The sequence below is a fragment of the Eufriesea mexicana genome, unplaced genomic scaffold, assembly GCF_001483705.2.
Source record: "Eufriesea mexicana isolate 0111107269 unplaced genomic scaffold, ASM148370v2 scaffold4744748238, whole genome shotgun sequence".
NCBI classification, from domain to species: Eukaryota; Metazoa; Arthropoda; class Insecta; order Hymenoptera; family Apidae; genus Eufriesea; species Eufriesea mexicana.
Window position 1 is genome coordinate 267,199 of NW_016907970.1, and position 18,859 is coordinate 286,057.

The following is an 18,859-nucleotide window of genomic DNA, read 5'->3' on the forward strand; positions in this document are numbered from 1 at the left end:
TTTTTTTTTTCGTTCTAAATTGTTGTCTCCAGTCTCCAGAAGTTGTTTCCACTTCCTTTCTATTAGACATCGTGCATTTAGTATAACTTTATAATCTATTCCATTTCTATGTTTCCACAAGCCTAACCCAAGTTATTATTCTTTTGGGTGCTAAGAGCATATTTAGCTCTAAGTATTTCGAACTTCTCGTTGTTGTCGTGTCTTACAATTAGATAACATTATATATTCTACTATACGTAGATCGTAGTACTCCGTTTCTATCTTCGTTGAAAAGTCTCTTCGGTATATCCGTTTTTGCTCTTTCTATAGTGTTTCCTCGTATCTTTCTTGTTCTATTAATCTTCTTTCTGTATTTATTCAGCTTGTTTCTGAATCGTGTGTACCAATTCCTTTTTTCATGTGATCTATCGTTGTCGACCAATTTTCGAATCTCCAACCACTTCTTGGGGTACTTACTTTCGCTTATGTTCGATATTTTCATTCAGTAGCTCATACTTTTTTTTATTATTTCATATTCCAGTCGATCTTGTTTTTATCCCAATTGTATAACCTGGAGTGTTTCTTGGCACGAGTAATCACTACTTTAGAAAGTCCGTTTGTATTTTTTCTAATTCGGCTACGTAGCGTAGCCCCCGTATTGTTACATTGTAGAGAAGCGTAGGTTTAGCAATTGCATCGAATAGCTCTTTTGCCGCGTTCCATTTCTTCGTTCTTGTTACAATTGGGGGCTTTCCGATTTGGACCAGATTTTGATCCGATTTCGGCTCGATTTGGACCCAATTCAAACCCGATTTGGAAAATGGCATACCTAAGTACGTATAATTAAGCACGTAACGTCCATATCTTCGATAGTTTTATCCGTGTATTTAATTTCTCTCGAGCCCAACTTTCTATTTGTTCTACATACTACCAGCTTCGTTTTGTCTGAGTTAACCGTTAAATTGTTCCTTTGCAGTAGTCGTATCGCGTGTTCACTTTCCCTTGCATGTTATGGAATTGTTCGCAGTTATCACGAGGTCATACGCAAATAGCAGTAGCTTCAATTCCCATCTCTATATTCCTGTAGCCTTTCCCGATATTGAAATATTCGACGATGCCTTGTATCATTGATACAAAATAGTTTGGACTGAGGTTGTTTCCTTGCAACGTTTAAACATAAATAATTTATTTATCTTTATTTATCTTTATTTTGGATTTCTGCACAGATCGATTATGACTCTGAACATTTACGAGCTGATTCCCGCTGCGTTTTATCTTTTCCACTGGATTGGGTGTTGTAGCGTATCAAATGCTTGTTTAAAATCCACGAACAGTATGTTCGTTTTGAAAGTGTTTCTGCTATCTTTGTTTGCAACACAAAGATATTATCTTTGCAGGATATACCTAATCGGAATCCTCCTTGGACTTCCGGCAGGATGTTATTGCTTTCGCTCCTTAGGTTTACTCTTTTGGCTAGCATCTGTTACGGTAGATCATAATCGACATCACCTTCTCTCTCACTCTCTTCATACCGTATACAAAACACCTAGACCATACCACATTACACTCATTATCGTAACATAAACTTAAGGCTAAGATTGCTCACGCAAAACTTTCATACATACTCACCATATTCATCCTTCCATACAAACACTACACGCTCTTACATCTAAATATTTCCTACTCTGTGTCAACCAGTACCACAGTATCGAGGTCAAACTCTTGGTTACGGTATTTACCATTGTTACGGGTCTATAATTATTCAAATCCTGCCTGTTTCCTTTCTTGTAGAGCGTTCTTGTTGCAGCGTTACTCCACACTTCTCCTTCTTCGTAGATTTTATTCAGGAGTGTTACGAGTGTGCGTTGTATTTGGCGAGGTAGATATTTATAATAATCATTAGTTATCTTCTCTGGGTCGGGTGCTTTATTATTTTTCAATTTTTTTTAACACTCCCAGTTCGATCTTTATTTCCTTATCGAGAAGGATATGTCTTACATCTGTTAAATTGTATTCGGGATATATGTTTGATTATATTGAGGTTAGGTTATAAAATATCAGCACCGAGTTATGCAAATAATCACATTTGTTATATTTAACTCTCTGTTTGGAGAGGAACGAGGCATACGTCCCACGCGGCATGGAACGTGTTAAATTTGCCTCCATATTTTCAACGTAAAATACATTTTTTAAAGTAATTACCGACTTATTTCTATTCGCTAAAAACACTGCTGTTATGTTGCCTACTTTAGTGGCATTAAGAGTACGACCATCTCCTATCTTGACCTTTACTGGTTTCTTCAAACTGATACACTTTTCAAAGTAGCTATCGTTATTTACTATATCGTTCGTACAGCCACTATCCAGAAGCTAAACAATTTCATTCTTTTTTTGGATATTATTTTTGATTGTGCTTGTTTCTTCTATCTCTACATTGAAACAATTTTCACTGTGAGTTCCACTGTCCGAATTCGATGTATAGTTATCGCGTCCTCCTTGGTGATTACCCTGTATCCCTCTGTAACGGTAGCTGTGTATCCCTGTTGTTGAGTGTGATAATGCAGAAATCTTCCTTGTCCACGTGTGTTTTGAATCCTCTTGTCGAATTTCCTTTCTTTCTTTTTATTTGTCGATATCGACAGTCTCTTTGTACATGTTCTACTTTACCACAGTTATAACAAACCAATTTGTTCCCTTTAGATGGCGTTCCGACTGCAGTGAATACATTTGTTTTACCTTGTACATCCTTACTCTTTTCATTCTTCATTTTTTTCTTCCAACGTTTTCAGTTTAATCTTGCCTTTCAAATATTCCACTGTCTTTTCTTTTTCAGGAAGTATATCTATTAGGTCACTAATGTGACTATATGACTTTGGTAAAGGCTTGTAACATGTAATTGAGCTTCTCTAGCTGAAGCATTCTCGCTCCTGCCGCTTTCAATTCGTTGACCGCTTTCTCGAACTCGTCGAAAAAGACTGTTACATCTGAATAGTTTTTCAATTTTACTGCTTCTAAACTATTTTTTTTAATTATCTGCAAAGCTGTGGATTTTTTCAAATACATGCTATCAATTTTCTGTATTATTTGGTACACGGAGCTCAAATCACCTACGTATTCTAATTGTTTATTCTTAATTACATTCTATATATAGTTCGTGGCTTTTGTGTCCATTTCTTCCCACTTTCCTATCGAGACCGTTGCTAACGTTTCTCTTTCAACCACTACTTGGCACTTTTTATACTGCAAAAGCTTCAAAACTCGTTTTTCCAGTTCACATAGCCAGTGATTGGTTGGGTGAAAAAACACGATGGTTTTCTTATTTTATTTGTAATTTATTATTTTTGGAGCTCACAATCAACACGTGCTTACTGTACAATGTCTTCGTCATTTCTAGACACACTGATAACTCATTCGTATATTAACACGAATAACGAACCACTAGGTATCACCATATTTGCTAATGATTTCTAATTTACCGACTAGATTTAGCAGTTACATTATTAAAGTCAGAGCCATCAAATATCGGGATTATCATATCGTCCGTTTTCACATACGCCATTTTTGCTTTGTCACGTTAGAGTCTTCTAGAATGTTCCACTTAAACTGTTTAATTTCGTCGTATATTTATTCCGATACGAACCACGGACCTGCGACCATGAAGGAAAACTCGGTTTAATTCTCACAAATTACTATATTAGTTTATTTATAAAGAATAATACTTTAACAAAACATTCACGCTCTTGTCTTTTACACGCATGCGCTCCTCGCGCTTTCTCTAAGCACACACTGACCTCTTGTTTCCTTGTCCTCCATCTCTACACCGTTCCCCTAAAATAATGAGTCAGGACCTCTATTAATTACTAATTCCGGTAAATGGTGTTGGCTGCTCAAAAGAGGAAATACAACGCGATTCACCCAACAATCTCCATGCAAGTACGCGGTTTTTACGTCAAAAAATCTAAAATCCCATTGCAGCTTTACGGACATCGCGATTAGTAATCGCCACGCTTCGATGAACACTACTGGTGCATATGATTCCTCGTAATCCTTTTGGTTAATTTGATTGTAACCAGCTGCAACTAGTTGTGCCTTGTATTTAAGGTCATTATTTATCTTATTATTTTGCATCGTTAATATCCATTTACTCTTAGTAACGCTTCTTTCGCTCGATTTTTTCAATTTTAGTATTTTACAATATAAACTATAAATTTAGTATCTCCAATAATAGGCTTTAGATTTTACAAAGACAAGAATATATTTTTATATTCGAGTTTATGAAAATGTAAATTCATGAGAAAAAGTAAATGTAAAGTTTGAGACTGATTTACGAGCTTACATTCCCCATTAATACTAGGCGCGATATTTGATACATCGAGGTTCGAAACAACATGATCTGAATATTTGTTACTTTCATTTAACGCGTTAACTGCCACGTCAGTCACCGATGACTGCACTGAACTTTTCCGTTCAGGCCGCGTCAGTCATCGATGACTGACAGTATAAAATGCGATACGAAACTAAAAAATTACATTGTTTTCATCAATTTTAAGTAATTTCAGAATTGTATCGTTAATGTACTTAAATATTACTTATCGAAAAACTTTAACTGATTATATTGAAACATTTAAAGAAAAAAAAAAAACGGTTGTTCTTCACAGGTGTTGCAAAATGTGGCAACTTGCTTTGTCATTCTTCTGGTCATTTCTTTTCCAATTCTTGCCGTATTTTCTTCGTAATATTGTTTGCGATATCTTCGTACTGTAGAGATTTTTCCACATTTTTTTGGGGCTTTATGTCGTGGTTTTCTGGAAGTACCTACAGCACTGTTACATGGAACGTCTTCTTCTCGGCAATCTGTCAGGTGTTCGGCTAATTTCTTCCGGAATTCGGTAATACGGATATTTTTCTTGGTGATACTTTTATATAAAATGTGAGAATTTAAAACTGTAGCATTCAATAACAGTTCAAGCGGCTAGCTTTCTATACCACTTGATCGATTTTCTTACTGGATTATTATAAGCATTCATCTGATCTGATATATCAACAGCTGTCTTTTCTCTGTTGTAATCGATGACAATTTGAACAAAACGTGTTCTGATCGGCTTTGAACATTCACCATTTCTGATGAATGCTTTGTGAATAGTAGCAAGATGTCCCGCTTATCTCTCCATTTTAAAATAGTTATTCCTTTCTTGTTTTCCTGTGCAATCGTTTCTCCTCGGTTTAATTTCTTCGATACTATATTCCGCAGATTTCTTCGTCGATTAGAGAGTAGTGTTTCCACTAGATGAGTATTATTCTCAGTTAGTTTGTCCGCTAATTCTAGACTAGTATACCAATTGTCGGTATATAGCGCGTATCCCTCATCGAATAAGTCACTGCAAAGGAACATTACAATTTTAGTGGGTGTGATATTTTCTGTTTCCAGAGATTTCCCAATATATACACGAAGGATCCGCAACACAATTTAAATATTTTAATACCATATTTATGGCGCTTTTGCTTCAAATACTGTCTGAAGACAAAATGCGGCTACGAAAGGGAACCAACGATGCATCTATACGTATATCTTTTGTTGGATTATAGTGTGGAGGTTGTAAGAAATAAACTCGCTCAGGTGCGGTACGCTTCTTTATTATCGAGATGGTTGACAGCGCGGAAATCGTCGAAGGTGTACAATATGTATGCTCGTCGAGGCGACCGGGACAGCAACAACGGCATAAAAGGTCGGACTCCAACTGATCCTCGATCCTCTGTCTTAGGAGCTTTTTAAGGCTATCGAGTGTGCATGAGAAAGGTAGGAAAAAGCCCACCATCCCGCGCGCGGGTAAAACTGTTTCCGCGGAAATGCATTTGCGCAAGAAACGCCCTCACGAGGAAAAGTCGTGATGACTGAAGGGGGGTCGTAAATTAAGTGAAACTGCTGGCTTGCAACATCACTGTCCGGTCCCCGACTAATATTATAAAATATGCCTGTTAGTCTGCAATGACCGCTGATACGTTATGGAGGGAAAACCGGTGCACACTCGGCCTTAATTTACCTGCTCCTTTGGCATAGGCGTAATGGCGGAATCTTAACCGTCACAGTAGTATTTTTTAAAATTTGTTTCTAAAGCGTTTACTAGTGATTGTATCTTTTATAAACGATTAGAATCATAACCTTCTCTGTTGTTTGCGAAATGTATCATTCGTAATAATATTTCAAATCTATTTCTTCACATGATTCTTTTAGGAAACGTTTGTACATATACAGGGTCATGGGACCAGTATAATTGTACGGATGGTAATTTAACTAATCCCATCCATATAATTAGCCGAAAAAATCTTTTTATTTCGTTTTTGTTTGTCACAGTCCATTTGCCCAAGCGTTGTAAGTATCTATATTCTAACTGCTGGGTTGCATATAAATTTGTTTATTCGGCGATTTCCTGGAATAATTTGTGTGGCACGAACAGTTCGTAACAAGTTGTTATTGTTACATCTGATCTTACATTTAAATTCTCAATTTTAAATCCAGAAGGATCGGTAAAAGTTGTAAGCTTTAGCTGATCACCTCCCGGATCATGCCATTCTTTAACATTCTCCTCCTCTTCCTCTGATGACGAGAAAATAACCATACGAAGCCGTTTTTTAGCAAAAATAATTCCATTATCATTCGTCTGACATTTTCACGTTCGGGACTACAGAAAGATTTTCAACTGCACTCGACCAATAATCGTAGAGAACTAAATAAGGATAAACGCAGTTCATTTCTTATATTTTTGTAATACTTTGTCGTCACCTGAACAGATCCCAGGCGCGACGATTGGCATTGCTAATACCACACTACCACAATACGCACTTACAAGCAGCGCGCGTGTCAGCTAACGTGTTAAATCCTGTGACCATAATAATACTATGGAGTCGTTAATTTTATTTAATGGCGTATTCTCATTTTCAAGAGTTATCGTTTCTTGATTTTTATTGCAGTTGGCGAAGAAAAGAAGAAGGCAGGGCAGCTTTTATATGATCACGTTTTTATTCCTGATACAATTGTACTGTCTACCCCTATTACCGCAAAACAGTTAACTCGATAATTTTAAATGTTGCGCCGTCCGATGACGTCGTTGCTTCTATGCCGATATAATCGATATCTTCATTATCGAATTCTTTAGTTTTCATAGTGATATTTTATAAAATCCTGGTAAGTTGTTAATTTTTGAACGGTAACGTTTATGGATTGTTCATTTTGAAAAAGTAGTCGTGAAAGACCGTTTGCATTAGAGTTAAACACGGTCAGGTTTATATTTCATTTCATACTGGTATTCATTTAAACGCAATCGCCATCTGACCAACTTTGACGTAGGATTTTTTCAATTGAAAAGCCACTGCAATGGCCTATGATCGCAATATATCGTGAACGTGCCTGTCCGTGTAAATAGAGTCGGAAATGTTCTACTAATTTATAATAGCTAACAACTCCTCGATTGTGGAGTAATTCTGTTTCGATTTATTCAACGTGCGGGAGTAATACGCTATTAGTAGGTCTTTATCGTTTGTAATTTGCGAGAGTACCGCTCCAATACCAACACTCGATGCGTCACAAGATAAGGCGAAAGGCTTTGAAAAATCTGTATATTGTAACAAAGGTTTCTCTGCTAGTATGCGTTTTAAAGTTTTCAATACTTCTTCTTGTTCAATGGACCAAACGAAATCGCTATCCTTCTTTAATGGAATCGTTAAAGGCTTTGTGTTAAGGGGTTATCTTTTAGGAAATAATAATCAGTGAGACGGTGTAAAATTAGATGTTTATTAAACGGGCGAACGGTTAGAACTGGCCCGTCCATTCGGAGCCACGCAGGTCAGCAACGTCTCCAGAAAACCGGCGACAAAAGACAAAAGACAAAACGCAGGGGAAGGGATCGCCCCCTCACATCACTAGGACGTAGAGTTTATTTTTACTCCAACACTTTGCAATAGTTGAAAAATTTGGTATAAATTTTCGATAATAGCCTACCATGCCTAAAAATATTTTTACGTGTTTAATATTTTCTGGACGAGGCATACGTTAATAGCTTTACTTTGTTAGCATTGGGTCCTACACCGTGATCAGAAATTACGTGACCTAAGTATTCGCAGGACTTTTTTAGGAACTCGCACTTATTCGGTTGTAGTTTCAAATTATTTTCACGAAGTCTTGAAAATACATTCTTCAGCTTTCAATTTCAATTAAACATTGACAATTGTTTAATCCCGTTAAAATAACATTCATCATGCGTTGGAATTGTGCGGGGGCGTTTTTCAACTCAAATGGCATTCGTGTAAATTCATAATGTCAATTTGGCGTGCTAAACGCTGTTTTAGAAGAGTCGCGAGGATTCATAGGAATTTGGTGATATCCACTTGCAAGATCTAACCTGGTAAAACAGTTTGCATGTGCTAACTGGCCCAATATGTCTTCTATGTAAGTCCCCTATTGTTTTTTTCATTTAGCTTCCTATAGTCAACGACAATGCGCCATTTGCGTTCACCAGACGCACCTATTTTCTTCGGAATTACCCAAAGAGGACTTGCCCAAGGACTAGTTGACGGCTTGATTATACTTTGTTGTAACATTACTTCTATTAGTTTATCGACTTTTGTGTATTTCGGGATATCTATTGTAGGAGGTGTGGTTCGGTGAACCGAAGGAATTCGGGATAAAATTAATAAAAGGTCTCTTGTCTCAAAAAGTTTATTCTTCACACGTGAATCTGTCACTCGGCCGAGACTCGTCAACGAACTGCCTCGAGACACGCGTGCGGTGGTCTCTCCTCGATGATCGCGAACACAAAGTCCCCGCCATCAAAGTTGCCGACTGCCGGGGTTCGGCCATCGGCGACTCTTACAGTTTCGGCCGTCCTGATCTGATGACTGTCCTCGGTCACGAAAAGGACAATGTCTACAATCTAAATCCAAGGTTTCATCTGATCCCGGCAGACAATTCCTGTAAACGAAACTTTCGTAAGTTGAAACTCCTCAACATCCTTAACTACATATCGATCGTGATCTAAGACTAACTACTTCGTACGGGCCTTTGAACTTCGGTACGAGTTTTTTTATTAACGCCGGGAGTGACATCATGATTGCGGATCATGACGTAGTCGCCTATACGATATACAGTGCTTGGTTTATGTTTCCCGTCATATCGTCGTTCGTTAGCTCTCTGACTTTGTATGATGTTTTCCGCCGCGGATCCTCTGATACTACGTAGGTCACGGTCGTCTTTGCAGAAGGAATCTAAGACCGGTCGCAAACGATCGTTCGTTGGCTCTTTCTGGTTAATACCGAATAGGGCCATGCTCGGGGTTGTTCCCAAGGACTTACAAATTCTATTATTAATGGCATACTCTACGTCTCAGAACACACGACACCAATCCTTCGGGGTTTCAGATAATTTTGCTAACATTCGGTTTATCACCCGATTATACCTTTCCACCTGTCCGTTTGCCCGAGGAGTCCCTACCGCTATTAATACGTGCGCTATATTTTCTTGTTCTAAGAAATCTTTGAATGTGTGGAAGGTAAAAGAGCTACCGCGGTCGCTAACGATTCGATTTGATCTACTAAAATTTCTAAAGTAGTTTTTCAAGTGTTCTACCGTTTCACCGGTTTTCGTAGTCCTGCGTGGAAAATGTAGTAAGGATTGGATTTATAAGTTAAACTGTTAACTTTGGTTATATTTTATTTTTTCTTGCGGTACAAATGCACGGAGGCTCGAGTCTTCTAAGATGCGTGATGCAGACGGTGGATTGTCAAAAAGTGTCCCGTCGAACTCTTCAGCCAAGTTTTTATAGACCCTGTGACGACCCATTGCGTCACTCAATCCTGCTTCGAGCATCGATAAGCTGGATGGTTCCTCGAAGCAAACATAGATCCCTATGAATGGTGACGCCATTCAAATAAAGACTCCTCTCGCAAAAAAGCTTTACGAATTTGGTGAATGCATCTGTTACTAATAATGTTGCATCGCGTGGATGTAGATGAGCTCCACGCGGAGGGGGCAGCGTTGGTATACTTGCGTTGCCCCTTTTCTCAGTGTGCCGAATCCTTACGAGACACTGAGCACTTAGGTGTGTAATAAAGCGCACTTTGGCTTGGTTGTATTTACACTTTATTCCACGATTATGATTTGTGTATGTGTGATTGATGCGTGTGCTGTATCGTCTCCGCCTCTGCCGTTTTTCGTCTGGTCTTTCGTCTTCCGTTTTCTGTTTTCTCGTTTCCTCCCAACTACCGTCTTACGCCTTCGACTTCTCAATACCGTCTGATGTGTCTTGTCTGAACTCTAAAACCGTCTGATGTTTTCTGTGTGAGTTCTCGCTAACGTCATCCGATGTGTTCTGTTTGATTTCTCCAAACCGTCTTACGTCTTCGACTTCTCACGATCGCCTGATGTCTTGTTTTATAATTTGTTGATCCTCAAGAAGGACGGCGTGGCGCGTCTTCCAAGTATTATTGTCATCGCAACAGATAGGATGAATTTGCATCCCCGACTGCTCTTCTCGAGGGGTCCGAAAATGGTCTGTGTGAATTGTTTGAAAGGGTAATTTGTCTTTCTGGATGCTATTTAGATAATCTTCTTTTTTCCCTTCTAGGGGTGAGAATTCTATGCATTTAAGACAATTTTGAATGTATCTTTGTTGGATTAAGGTTACCTTTGCTTTAATAAATTTGAACTCTCTCTCTATTGAAATATAATAGTTTTATTTATCTCTTTCAGCTCGCATAGCTCCTTCTCGACTAAATGAGTCGGAGACTCGCGTGTTTACATCAGCACCTCTTCGCCACACGTCGCACACCGCCTGGCCATGCCAATGTGTCGCGATTGCGGAAACCCGCCTATACTCGAACAATCTTTTGATTTTTTCTCTCATTTTTGACAACCAGAATATTCGATTGCTCGATTGAAAAACCTTTTCCATGCTTACATGACCGAGGTCGTCGTGACATTATTTATCCTCTCCTTAGATTACCCTCTCCTTCGTGCACTCTGGCACGTAAAATGATAATCTCGTTGTAGTCTTTCGACAGACTAACTCATCTCTCAATTCGAAGAGTTTGTCTTATCTCTGTCGAAATTCACGAATGATTGCGTCTTGACTTTGTTTAATCGCTAGCGTTTGTTCCAATGTATTTGTTTGTAGTACTAATGTACTATGACACCGGCTTAATGTATCAACGTGGTTCATTTTATTGTTTGGCCGATGTTTTATTACGTAGTTGTAATCCTGTAGAAATAATGCCCACCTATAGATTCGTTGATTTACAGTTTGTTTACTAAGCGTCAGACGGAAGCTATGGACGGAGTTTCGGCGAACGCGCTGAACCTGCCTTGCGACGGCCCTGCGCGGATGTATATATAGGGTTAACGCTTTGTACTCGGCGATTTTTTCGATGGTCTCATTTCTTTCCATATTTTTACAGTTCTTTCGATCGATGTGGACACGGTCTTTACATTTTGCATATTAAATTTGCAGATCAACTCTGTGATATGTCTTTCTTGTGAAAGTTCCATGCTGCCTAGTTCACCGTTTCTCTTTATCTTGATACCCAATATTTCGCTGATAGGTCCTAAATCGGTCATCTAAAATTTTCCCCTCGATAGACCTTTCACCTTGTTTAACTTGTCCAAGTTCTTTCCAGCTAATACGATATCATCCACGTATATCCATTCACGACCGCTTTGTTTCAACCCGTACAATGGTTTTATTAACTTTTACACTTTTCCTTCTTCACCAATTAATACAAATAATTTGGGTTATTCCATATAAACATCATTATTTAGATCACCTTGCACTTGAGCCGATATTACGCCCTTTTGCCGAGTCTGATCACGGGCAACTAGCCTCGCTTTATATTTATTTAGCGTGCCATCTTCGTGACATTTCGTTTTGAATACCCATCTGTTGATTAACAATTTTCTGTTTACGGGTCATGGGTCCAATGACCACGTTTTGTTTTTCATCAGGGTATCATATTCGGCACGCGTGCTCTCTCCCCTACGCGCACCTTCCTTTGTTTTCCCCACTTCCACTTTCACGCTATCCTTCGTCTCTCTCGCTCTCTGACCACCCAACTTCACAGTTGGGTCGTGGAGATTTACTTCGGTTGCGGTCTTTCCTGTTCGGGAGTCGGGGTCGGAAACAGGTTGCGAGATCAATTGACGTTTCGGCACGAGGCAGTAAAACAGTAACAAAACTTTACGGAAAGAATAATAAAAACGATCAGTACATGGTGGGTATAAGCTATTTTTTGACGTTTTCGGACTGCTAAATTCCGTATTTCATCTGATCGGATCCCACTATTGTAGAGAACGGTACGCGCGTTAACTGGAAACCATCCACGTCTTGAACGACGTTCCGATCGTGGTCTAAAACCTTTAATACCTCGTAAGGGCCTTTGAATTTGGGGATTAGCTTCTTATTGACTCCTGGAGTTACGTCATGGTTTCTTATTATGACGTAATCGCCTGTTTGATAAAGTCTTGAGTAAGTCTTACTCTGTTTGTGTCGCTGATCGTACCTTTCTTTAATTTTCTGCTGGTTTTCTTCGATGCTGTCACTCGCTTTTTTATGGATTTCGCTTAAATCCCAACTCTCTTTGGAATACGTTTCCAAAACGAGTCGCAATTTATCGTTCAGAGGTCCTGACTGGTTTACACCAAAGAGCGATAGGCTGGGGGTAGTCCCAATCGATTTACAAACGGTATTATTTAGGTCGTATTCTACTTGCTCTAAGGCGATACGTTATTTCCTCGAGGCTTCCGAGAGTTTCGCGAGCATTGGCGTGAGTAAACGATGAAATCTTTCCACTTTCCCATTAGCTCTGGGAGTTCTTACATATACGGTATGTGCGACTCCTTCTTCGTCTAAGAATTGTGCGAAAACTTGGTACACGTAAACGAGGTCCCTCTATTGCTAACAATCTGACGCGGTTTACTATAATTTCGAAAGTATTCTTTCAGGTGTTTTATCACTTCCTTCGTTTTCGTCGATTTACAGAGGTAAAATTTAATGGATTTTGTAAACGTGTCTATAACGAATAAATACGAATTTGTATTCGCGGTCGAAATTCCTAGAGTATAAAAGAATGTGATTATTTTATAATGTGAATTTCTTTACAATAAGGTTCTCTTACACTGTATGAGTATAATGTTATATAATATAATTCTTAATCTTCGCAATATTCATACCACTCGTTATTCACGCTTTCCATACCTTACTAATATGATATGCTCTTATTCTTTACACTGCTAGTATCATTCGTTGTGCATGCCTTTCATACTCTTCGTACTTTACTTACATCATTTCCTCTCATTCTTCGTGCTTTATAATATTTCATTCTCATCATTCTTGAGTCCGCGCTCGGACTCGTTCGCTGTTATATTCCATACTCGTTATTCTTTATTACTATAAGGGTTACACATTAGTTACGGTTAATATTTATTATGCTTTTATATTCTATTTTATTATGCGTTATGTCTTGGCTTAACTACGTTTTCAACGCAATGCTTCGGGAGACTGAACACCTATTCCCGGGAGAGAAATCCTTCTGGATATCTGTGTGAGCTCTGGGGTTTTCTGTTATTCGGAGTCGCTCGATTCGTAATTGTCTCTAAACGTACGCTCCGTGGGTTGGGGTGGGGTTCATTGTTTCCGAGGAGCACTGCACTTTGCTTTATTTCATTTGGTCGGTTTCGCTGCACGAGGAAGTTTGCGAGGGTGGTCCAAATTGATCGTAATAGATGGACACTCCAGTCGTATATTTCGTCTAAAGAGATGCCGTTTAAAATGATATTTATTATTATTTTTATTACTTTCAATACATCGCATATTGCTATGAATTCTGATGTTATGGTATCCAATTGAGAAAATTTCGCTCAGACTTTGTCTTATATCGAGTGAGCCAGGTTCGATATATCGTTTTTCGTGAATAGGTTTCTTATGTTTATGTTATTCGGGGTGTATGTGTTTCCTGTTATACCTTGTGCTATGCCATCCGATACACTGAGTGTTTCTCAGTCGGAAACATTATATGGTTCTTCAGATCCGTTATTTCTTCTTCAGTGTCTATCCCTCCTGTTGCTAGATTTTGCGGTTCAACGTACTCCCATCGTGGTTCTACGAAGGATTGTAATGCTGGTGGTTCTAAAGTTTCTGTCGGTGTAGGTGTGAGTTTGTACCATTTCCGATTTATTTTCTACATCGGCGGTAGGAGTTCATTGCATTTTCTTTGAATTTCTGCCCGTGTTGGTATATGTGTTTTTGGTTTTAGAAAATAAGATTTGTTGCCGTATGTTACTGGTAGCTCGTCGTATCAGTTTTCCGATTTCCTGAGTTGTATTATAGTCGGTACACATTTCACGATGTGCAAGGCTTCGCCAGAAGGTGTGGCAAGATACCCAGGCAAGGTATCCATTATCGAAAGTGCTATTTCGCGCTGTGCCGATAGGGCCAGCGCGTTTTTAACGACCTGGGTTTTTAGTCGGCATTTTTGGTGTATTATATCTTTACGTAGAATCGATATTCGGGTGTGCAGATGCCGTTTAACATAGATAAACTTTGAATTTACATACGTAAATACGTGCAGATTATTCATTGTGGATTTTCCCGTTTTCCCCCGAAGAGGCTGTCATGGGCTTCTAATATGAACAGTTTCGAATGTTCTGTCCATATGAAAACGTATCCACAGAGTGAGGTTTTCGCGGTTCAGGTTAGAGGAAAGTTTATTTCGTTGGTTGTCACTGTGTATACTGTCGAATGATTTTCTGCTGTGGTTGCTGTGGCTTTGCCGTCGTATAATACGTCGTAACTATTGAATTTGCATAAATCGTCTTTACATAAACCATAAATCATTCCAAAAAGTATATCCGTCTTTCGTGTCCAAGCAGCTTCGGGGTTGCAGGGAGCATCGCTGTCCTGAGTGTAATATTGTTTCGTTACTTTTTCATTTGATTGCTGCTATGTAATCGGTGACAGTTATTTTTACGATAGTACGACGACGTTCGTCCATGTTCCAAACGCTGTAGGTAGCGTCGTAGCAAGTTCCGTCTGTTCGAAGAGTTCTTGCTAAGGAGACGCCTCTGTTCGTTGTCGAATTGGGTTTAACGTCTATTGTTTCGGCTGTTTGTGTTAGGTAGAGCGTTCCTGAATTTATCAATCTGTCGCAGATGTTGTAAACTATTCCGGAAAAACGGTTCCCGAGCGTTTTCTACCGCGGCGATGTGAGAGTGCATCAGTAGCATATTGTTCTATCTATTTCTATCTTGCATTTGGCGCGTATTGCCAAATTCAGTCAATTGGAGTAATTGTATTTGTTTTTCATTTTTTTCACCTGGGTTTTCATTTTCGTGTCCGTCATTTCACAATTGTGCTCATCCACTATGGAAAATGCTGTTACATTTAGCGCTTGTCCCCCGCAATCGTAACCAATCGATGCGTGGACGACGGAGAGAAGGGTTTGGGTGATGATTGTTGCGGTATAGTCCATGTTCTTGCTTCCTAAATTTGGTTATATTTCGCTGAGCGGTTTTACAAATGGTCAGTTTTTAGGGGGTTTTACTTTCGCATGGGCGACGCGTTTCCCGGGAGATGTGCTTTGCTAATTTCAGTTTATTCGCGTGTACCGTCTTAAACCTATTCTTGTATTCTATCTTAACGTTGTTATTGCTGTAAATCGCTAACGCTTTATGCGTTCCCGTATACTGTGGGTTGAATTTCCCTTTGAGTGGTCCCTTTAGTCTCTATACTATGTCTCTTGTTTTAAAAGTTATGGGGTTTGCTTTACGATCGTAATATGTTTCAGAGCGTTCTTTTGCAAGGGATAAATTCTCACGGGCTATTGTTTGAACTTCGATTAACCGGATCTGCATGTCGCAGGGGTACTCACTGTGTGTTTCGCCGGAGGCTAGTGACTGGGGGCTATCAGCTGACAGGGGTTGTGCCAATGCGCCGAATGCGAGCTCATGTGGCGTAAAGCGTGTTCCTTTGTCCTCGCTCGTATTATACGAGAATGTGGCAAGATTAAGCCACGCATCCTAGTCCTGTTTCTCTGTATATTGCTTCAAATATTTCATTAACCCTTAAAAATGGAATATCAGCTTTGCATTCAAAAGCCTACTTACCTCTTCTTTCATGCTTCCATTCTCTATTGTTAATCCTCTAATAATAATGTTTTTTCTTCTCTCGCTTCGCTCTTTAGCTTCCATCCTCTTGAGTAATTCCGTTACTTTTTCTTCTTCTCCCATCCTCCTGTTTTTTCCTTCTGTCTTTTCAAGCCTTATTGTTAGTCGTTTTCCCGAGTTGCACGATACGCGGGACGCATTTTATTACGTGTAGCGTCTCGCCTGCTGGAATCGCTAGGTGGTAACCCGGTTGCTTCATAATTGCGTAGGCCATCTTATCCTTGTTTGTTTGCGCTAGAGCGTTGTTTATGTTAGTGGTGGATGAAATAACAACAATATCGATTTAATAGCTTAATAACAGAACAAAAAGTTATAACAGAATTAGTAAAAATAGACTCGCTTCACTCCACGATATAATCTGTGCACGACTCTCTTACACACAACGTCTTTTACTGTTTACTGTCCTCCAAGCACTAACTGTTTTTCACGACTCTTACCATTAGTCATACTCGACACGCACACATATATTATTTCACGCAAACATTCTTTACACTTATACCAAACATATATACTTAAAAATCTATGTAACCGCTACCACAGTTTATAATTTGAGCTTTCATTTTGTACTGTTGATTTATTATGTTTCGGTATAACGATATAACTTGGTTCTTTAGGTGGTGTTCTACGTATATAAATTTCGAGTTTACATACGCGAAGATGTCCAGATTGTTTAACGTTGTGCCGGAGTTTCGTTTAAATGGGCTTTTTCGGGATTCTAGACTAAAAAGTTTTGGATATTCCGTTTTAATTAAGGAGTAGCCGCATACTGTGATTTCTGCTGTCTTAGTTAATGCGAATACGATGTCCTTGCTTGATACATTGTATGCGGTAGAGCGGTTTTCTGCCATGGTGGTTGTTGCTGGTCCTTCGTATAGTACATTGTAGTTATTAAATTTGCAAAAGTAGGTAGGTACGGGATCCCGAAACGTGTGTCTGTTTTCCGGATTTAAACAGCTTCCGGGCTGGAGCTGGCATCTGTGGCCGATTCTCAATATCGCTTTATTTATTTTCAGATTAATTGGTGTTGTGTAGTCTGCGACGGAGGTCTTCACCAGGGCCTGCACTACTACATCGCTCCAGGTTCCGTACCAATCACTATATCCGGTTCCTTTGTAGGATCCGTAGTTCCGTAAATATCCTACTAGTATGATTCCTCTATAGGTCTGTGGGTGCAGGTTAAAGTTTTTATTCGGATCGTCGTGGTGTCGCTAACGAGAGCCCGAGTTCGACTGGCGTTTCAAAGTCCATGCCGAAAACGTGGCGTATCGTCAGCGACGATTCTGGACAGAGACAATGTCTCCGTCGATACAATGCGTGTTTGGTGGTCCGGCGGCACGCCGTGCCCGGGCTGCCAAAGGGAGTTGTCGTGCAACATTGTGTATTGGCGGCCCGGCGGCGCGCTTATGCGCGGGCCGCCACAGGTCGTAGAGTTGAGCTTTCTTTCGCTAATCACGGGGGTTGGCGTTAGATAAAGCGTTCTGATGGTTATGATCCTGTTGCACGTGGTTTTAGTAGTCGTGTGCAGGCACTGTTCTCTGCCATTTTGTACTGCGGAAATGTTTGACGACATTGCGCAATAGAATATTGTTCTATCTACCTCGACTTTACATTGTATGACGCGGTCTAACGGGACGCGTCGAGCGTGGAAAATGTCGTTGTGTTTAATGTTCGTCCGTTGCAATCGTGGCCTATGAGATCTCTGGCGGCGGCGACGGTTGTGACGATGAAAAGTATGGTTTCCATGTTTATTCTTTAGGAATTCCTGCGTCGGTGTAACGGTGTTCACTTGGTGTGCGGTCTATTCGGGACGGAGGATTGCGGCGGGGGGGGGGGGGGGGGGGATCCGGGGAGGGTGCACTCGCTAATTTTAATTTATTTGCTACTATTTTACTATTTATTACGCGAGTAGAATTCTTATAAGTTATTTAATTTTGCGGCGTGGACCTGTGTATTGGAGTCCTAATTTACCCCTTTGCGGTTCCTTTAAGAGGTATACCAGGTCCCCTGGTCTGAACGTATATTGATTCAGTTTCCGGCCGTAGTATAACTTTGATCTTACTTTTGATTGTTTGGACTAGTCCTGACTGTAGGTCGCTCAAGTACTCGTTGTACGATTCATTCGGTGTTAGGATAAGAGGGTTGTCCGCGGATGGGGCGCGACCCAATTTCCCGAAAGCTAACTCGTGCGGCGTAAAGCGTATTCCTTCGTGTACGTTGGTATTGTACGAGAACATGACGCGATCGAGCCATGTGTCCCAGTCATTTTTAGCCGTGTAGTGTCTAAGATACCTGATCAGGACTTGATGGGATCATTCGATAGATCCATTAGATCCATTAGACTGAGGATGGAATGCGGTAGTAGCTAATTGGCTGATGCGGAATTTCTTTGCGACGTCTTTCATTAGTGAATCGATGACATTGGATCCCTGGTCTGTTACAATGACCTTGAGGGCACCGAAGCGGCAAATGAATTCGTTGGTGAGGACGTCCGCGGTTTCTATGACGTTAGAATTTTCGAGTGGTATAGCTAGCGAATATTTTGTCAAGAGATCCTGTATGGTGAGAATGTAGCGCACGTTTAGTGTCGTCGGGGAAAGAGGGCCTACTACGCCATGGAAATTTTATCAAACGCTTGTCCTGGGGTGTCCGTCAAAACCAAGAGCTGTCGCGTTAATT